Source organism: Ammospiza nelsoni, chromosome 1 (genome assembly GCF_027579445.1).
Source record: "Ammospiza nelsoni isolate bAmmNel1 chromosome 1, bAmmNel1.pri, whole genome shotgun sequence".
Classification (NCBI taxonomy): Eukaryota; Metazoa; Chordata; class Aves; order Passeriformes; family Passerellidae; genus Ammospiza; species Ammospiza nelsoni.
This window is the reverse complement of record NC_080633.1, coordinates 137,713,116-137,720,423: the sequence shown is the minus strand read 5'-3', so window position 1 is coordinate 137,720,423 and position 7,308 is coordinate 137,713,116.

Genomic DNA, 7,308 nt, shown 5'->3' with positions numbered 1-7,308 from the left:
GCCTGATACAGCAGCAGAGACTGATATGGGAGCTCTGTGGGGCTGACACGCCTTTCTTCCTCTTGTTAACAATATTTTCAGCAAAAGCATTGCTACTAGCTATGGCCAAGTCTCTACTTACAGATGACTGGAAGTAAGCCATCCAAAGCAGGAATTCTCCAAATTCTGCAAGCATTTCCATCTTTGGAGATCCTCATGCTGTCACATGGCATCTCAGTATGTTCACTCTGCTAATAAGCCTTTTTGAGTTGTAACCTCAGAACACACTTAGATCTCAGATCACTAATTATCATTTTCATTCCAGGAAAAGCCTTGTTCCAGATACTGACAAACCTGTGAAACTGAAATAACACCAGACTTCTCCCTTCACACAGTTCGTGGAGAAAGCACTGCTCATGTCACATTTCATATTAAAAAAGCCCCTATAACAATTAAAAAAACAAAAAAGTTCACCAAATTCCATTATCCTCTTAAAAATGACATGGATTACAAGATTGTGAAGTTTCTTCTTTAGTAGCTTGCTTTTCCTCTATCTCATTTTGCATTTCAAAGTTACTGATCTTTAAAGCAAATTAAAAAATGCATTTGTTATAGTGTACATACTGGAAAGAATGCATTGCAAAAAGAAAACTAGACTACCATGGTCAGTAGCACTGTACCACCAACCATCTGGGAGGTACCAGGAGACAGCAATCCTTTCCAGCAGGCAGTGTGTGTGTGTTGCTGCACTTTCCCAAAGTTTAATGGAGTCAAATATTACTCATATAGACTGTTCAATGCCAACTGGCCTTGCACCCAGAGAACAGCCTGATGAGGATTTAATTTATTAGTACAGTTGCAGTCATACAGAGTCTATTGAACATCTGCTTCACTACATATCATACCCTACAAGCTACAAAAAACTTTCCAACGTGCCATAATGAAATTAGGATACATGATGTTTAAGGAAAAAAGTCTAAAAGATAATGTGCAATCAGTACAGATCCAGCAAGATGGTGAGTTTTGCCATCATCCAAGCCTGCACTAGATGGGAATGTGGTCAGTAAAAATGTCCAGATGTTGTGTATAGATTCAGGTTATAATGAGAAATATACTGCTTCTGGTAATTGTGATATACATCTGTAAGGTTATATAGGAACAGGACAAAAAACTCTGGGGAAATAGAGGACATCCTCCATTCTGTAATATATTGCTTGTAATATTGCACAGAGGGAATGTGGCCAGAAGTTTTGCATAAATAATGCCAGTGAGTCAGTCCAGGAACCCCGCAATAATGCATCAGCCTAGAAGGATGATTTGTGTTCAAACATCTGCCTCCAGCTATGCTTTTTTCCTATCTATTATTCCATTCCCTATTTCATATAGTCTTATATCACTGGGAAGACACAAGTGGCATTTGACTTGCATCGAGTGATGATGGCTTTTGTGGACATGACCCGCACTATACATCTTTCATGCCCTTATAATTTTTTCTGCATTGCCATCTATACTGTTGATGCCTTTCATGGTAAATTAGGACACTCCAACCTCCTTATCCAGGAGCCATTAGGTCCCTTTTTAATCTATCTACTTCTTTGCTATGAAATATACAATCTCTGAATCATAAACCATCAAGGAAAAGGACTGTTTTCTTCTGTACTCACACAGCAGAATGAGGTTATACTCTTACCTGAAGTCTTCTGCTGCTACCATAATGCATCTGACACAATCACATAATGTATGTCTGTGTTTGTTTAAATCATTCTAAATCTACTAAGAAGAAAACAACAAGAGCAAAATGTATCTTGGGATGAATATATTGTGTGCATGAATGTTCAATGAGGGAGTGAAGGACACAGAATGAGTCTACGGATGGTCACACACGCAGGGGAGCTACTGACCAGGATGTGAAAATTCCCAGGACCAGATTTGTAGCACCAGAATGGCTGAACCTATTTTACATGCCATCCATGTTTACATGCAATATCTGATTCATATGCAGAAAGGGTTGTGGAACCTGTGAATAAGAAACGAGGCTGAAGAATCTAGCTTGATTGACACTGAATAAATCACAATTCTGCTCATAAGAAGGAAGTTAAGGTGAAAGAAAACATCTTGTACCACAGATACAAGAAACAAAAATGAGCCTTATTATACTTCAAGAATACAAATGTTCTTTGCAATCCACTGATGGGTGCTCAATGCTCACCCAAATGACAGTGGGTGAGGTGGGTTTGTTTCTGAAAAGTCGCAGAGAAATTTTTCACCTACTGCTAGGGGTTTACACTCAGAGAGAGAAATAAAACATCAGTTGAGACAGATGAAGAGAGAAACCCTGGGCTGCTGAACCTTTTAGGGTCTAAGACAAAATCCATGTACCACAGAGCACAGCAAGGATCCCCTCACACACTAGGATATGTTTTAGGAACAAAATAAGCACAGGACCTCTCTGTCTCTCCTACTATGTGGTGAGTCACAGGAATATCATCTGTCAACACCTTAATGAGAACCATGCCTCCAACTGTGGAGCAACAAAGGGAAACTGCATACTGGCAATGACCCCTGAAGGGAAAAACCACCCTTGCACTCCTGATTATAATGCTAATAGCACATAAGCAGTCAAACGATAGGGCAGACTAGCTTTTCTCCTGTATTAACTACTGTGAAGTCCACCACAAAGTCATTTGTCATCAACATACTTCCAGCACTGGTGTAACAGCTGTGAAAATATAATTAGTCCCTCCATCTCTATCCCACCGGGTACCAGTCACTGCTTCAGCGGTCTCTTTGGATATGTTTCTGTCCTCTGCTGGCCAGAGGTCAAGTTTTCCAGAAGCTAGTTGCCTGTATAAATTACAGTGCACATATTTTACATTTCATTGTAATGCTTTCTCTTGCCAGCATCCGCTTCTTTGCAAATGTTCCATTTCCAAGCCATTTTTCTGCAAGCCCCAAGAGAAGTCATCAAACAAGCATGCTGAAAATTTATCCACAGGTGTCACAAATGCACATTTAGCTGATGAAGACATAGAATTCATATAAACTTTGATTTGGAATGCCTCTTCTTCCAAACAGCTAGTCCCATATGAGACCATTTGCTCAGGAAAAATAGGACTGGGGCAGGGGGGGGAATGTCTAAAAGCCCAGTACAAAAAGACACAGGTTGCCCACAGCTATTTTGAGGCAAGGAGAGAAACTTGGTATTGTTCTGTTTAAATAATTTTCAGTCTCAGCACTTGGAGAACCAATACAATTGAAGGCTGCAGGAGAGGTGCTGGGTAGTGAGAGACCAAAGGAGACATGATACATCTGCTTCTGGGTTTGGGTCTGAAGCCACAATGTCAAGATTATGCTGAGACTTCCACGTGTCTTTGGAGACAAGCAAATGAACAACTGCAAAAGCAGAAAAATTACCAGGATGATGTTTCTGCACTGTGATACCCTGGAATAAGGTATTCTTTTTGCTCCTTTTTCTTCTGTCACAGTTACAGGGAGAGTACCAGCTGCTGGGCATAACAGCCCATCACATAAAACATGGGGAAGGATAACAATCTTCATGCCAGAAACAACTGACTACAAAACTAGTTCTTTGGTGTTTAAAGGAATATGAAATGGGCCAAGGGCAACATTCCTGAGCTGAATGTCAAGAAGGAAACTACAGAGAAAGCAAGAACTGATGATACAACATGCCTGTCAAGATCAAGTAATGGTGTGTAGGACCCACTGCAGAGTGTGAACCAAAAGCCACATCATGTTTTAAACAGCCCACATGAAGGCTGGACTGTCACTCTGCATCTGACTTCCCCGTATTCTGTTAATGCTTATGTTTATCCTAAGGGAAATAGTAAACCCACATAGTAAATATAGTAACCCACACACTGACCCTGGCTTATGGAGTCAATGCGAGCCCGACAGCGTCTAAGCCACTGCAGCGCCATTCGGACCAGTCTGTGGGAAGATGTGCATCCACATGCAGACCTCAACCCACGAGGTTTCCATCCTGTTTTCTCCTCTTGTACTGCTGAGGAGGGAGAGGGGGACAATGAGGGAGTGTGATGGGGCCACATCACCCCATAAAGCCATTTTGAAATCAGAGGTTTCCTGATCATTTTTTCTGGCCACTCTGTGAACATTCAGAGGTTGGGCTGTGGCAGCCCAATTCAAACCACTGAAGTTGGTTACTACCTGTATGAAACCCAGTCAGCATGACCCTGCTTCTCAGTGGCCCGGCAGACCGTGTCATTAGCACACACAAACTATAGACACGTTTGCTTATGGGTACACAGATGACAGAAGCAAGAGGCAAGCAGCAAGGCTGAGCCCCTTCCATCTCGCTCTCCTTGCTGTCCTTCCATCACCTACAGCACCAAGGGTTGTGCAAGGGAATCCTGTAAAGGCAGAGAGCTCTTCATTGCTCAACTCCAGCCTCCCCTTGGTCCACAAAACAGCTGTGTTCACCCCTACTGAGCAGGGGCATGGAGTATCACTCTCTGCTCTGATGCTTTGGGCTCTGAGCCTGTCTAATTTATCCCATCTTATATAGCACTACCACAGATGGCCCTGCTTCCCTCTAAATGGATGTTTTCATAGTTCATGAAAATACCTGCCTGGATGTGGGAAAAACCATTGCAAAACCCCCCCTGTCACACAAAAAAAACTCCTCAAGCACCCAGTCCTCCTCACCTAATCACAGCCATTAAATGTTTCCTCTGGTCTATAAACATAATCTCTGCTGAATTAAACTGCACCTACCTTAAGTCTTGGCCACATACTAAAAAAAGTTATGTGCTATACTGTTATCTACCACAGCTTGGTAACAGTAAAACTGTGCCATGCCTGTTTGTTGTTGGCAAAGGTTCCACAAAGTCCCATTATTTCTCCTTGAATGAACACATAAACGCTGAATGGGACAGGGTGGAGAATGAAAGTCCTTCCGTGGTTAACACATTTCCCCTAAGCCCATCTGTCACCCTGAGAGCAGTAACAAAGCACTGCTGCTTCAGGAATAGTGTGAGGAGACTTGTGAGGGAGTAAACTCTTCTTTCTTAGAGGAAAACAGATGATAATCCAGGAATTTCACCAGTTCTGTTTATTTTTAAACAGAATGATTCACATTGCCTTGCAAGTGTTATCAACCGATTTAGAGAAAATTATTTGAACAAAAGCAACAATTATCCTTTTCCCTCACTTCTGAGGATTTTTACTCTCCTTATAGAGCACAGCAAAACCATCTTTGGAGTTTCTCAGGGTATATCGTAAAATACAAAAAAAAATTTCAAAAGCCATTATTATGGTGAAAATTATAATCACTGAAGTAGTTACTCTTTAAAGAGTCCTTCAAATTTCAAATTTGAGTTAAAGTTGATTGGACTAGAGTATTACACACAGACATGGGCTCTTTGTTAGGTTTCTGGTAGCTTCCCTACAAGCCAACAACAAAGGCAGCAGAGTCCTAAGACACTGGTTTGAACTGATGCCACAGAAACTGAAATGGATATAAAAGATGATCTCTGATTTGGACACCTTCCAGATGAAACCACTTGGCCCAAACTGAACACAGAGAGTGGTTGCTTAATAGATTGCTTTTAAAAGCAAATTCATCCTTATCTCTTTTGACCAGAAAAACATTCTTATCTAAAAGAAGATTCCTTTGTCTGGGAATGAAATCCCAGACTCAGATGGTTCCAGAGAGTGGCAATGAAGAATATTAGGCCTCCCAGGAACATTCTCCAGCACTGTCCATGTGCAGACTTGGCTCTGTATTTCAGTTGTACTGTACATTGCAGCCCTATACTGCAGGATACCACTCTGTATGGAGTCTGCCAGCAGCCCTGAACAGTAGGTGGTCAGAATCCCTCATTACTCTTCTGCCATCGGATTTGAGGCAGCAGGTTCAGCATTGTGAGCAGAGCTCTTGGGCATGCAATCAGAAGATGAAAACCATATCCTTTGTGCTCAACACTTGAACAGTTCTTGCCTCATTTTCTTAGTGTACAGTGAAATGAGAAGCAAAGCTTCAAACAAGCCCTTTGAAGTTCTCCAGAGGCTGCTCTTCCCAAGTATTGTCTAGCTAGACACCATGGGATGTTCTTTTGCTTTCTGAAAATATCCTCCTCTTATTTCTATAAACCATTTTTCCTCTCTGCTTAAGAAAACACTTGTATCCTTTATGCTAAGATCTTCACTAAAATATAGTTATTTATATTGCAACTTGAGTAAGGCAGAGTACTAGGGAGAACTTAGCCAGGCAGCAAAAAGCTTCAGTTTAGGAAAGGGGGTGCTCCTTCCCCTCAGTAGTCTGTTTCTGAAGTAAAAAATGTTTTATGAAGCAAAATGCCTCTGACAGCAAGTTTATATGGTTCTGTTCCTGAATGTTCATTGACTGCTTTCTTCTTTCTTTGCTGTGTACCACGCATCAAAATTCTGATTTATTTTTACAGGATTACAAATGTAAAACATTTCACACAAAAAATCATTTGTAAGATCAGTTTTAATACAGCACAACTACCTTTACTGTGCTAAGAATTCATTAGAAGTTGCAGGTACATAAATGTCCTCTTCTGCATATTTAGATACTTACTGCCACAATCACTCAAATACAGAATCCTAGATATGATGTCAATTAGAAAAGACAGTGAAACTCTGGTAATTACTGATTTTTTCATATGAAGAATTGTTTTTGTTAGGCAGACAGTTAGCATTAGCTACTCTAGAAACAGCTCATTCCTGTCAAGCCTCACAGAACCTGTCTGACTTCTTTTTGAGGGTGCCCCTCTCCCTCACATAGGAGGCCTTGTCTGAGCTTCAAAAATGCCTCAATTGTACTCGTGTGGTACAAGCACCCAGAGCTAGTTTATATCCATGCAAATACTGTGACACAGGAAGGCCAAGTGTTGAGGCTTTTCTGTATTAGCAATAATGTATCTATGCAGGAAGGAATAGCAGTGTACCCATAAAGCTATAAAATTAGCACAGGTTTTAAAGTGTATACTGGCAATACATACTCATCCCACAAAACAGATATTCAGCTATTTATCAGTGTGACTGGGACTGGAGCATCTGTCCTACAAAGACAGGCTGAGAGTAGGGGCTGTTCAGCCTGGAGGAGAGGAGACCTCATAGCAGCCTTCCAGTAAGCGAAAGGGCCTGCAGGGAAGGTGGAGAGGGACTCTTCATCCTGAACTGCAGTGACAAGAAAGGGTGAATGGCTTCAGACCGGAAAACAGTAGGTTTAGGTGCTAGGAAGGAAGTCCTTAGCTAAGGACTTCCTTAAGGCCAAGGAAGGAGTCCTTAGCTGCGAGGGTGGTGGTATTCCGAGCAGGGTGCCCG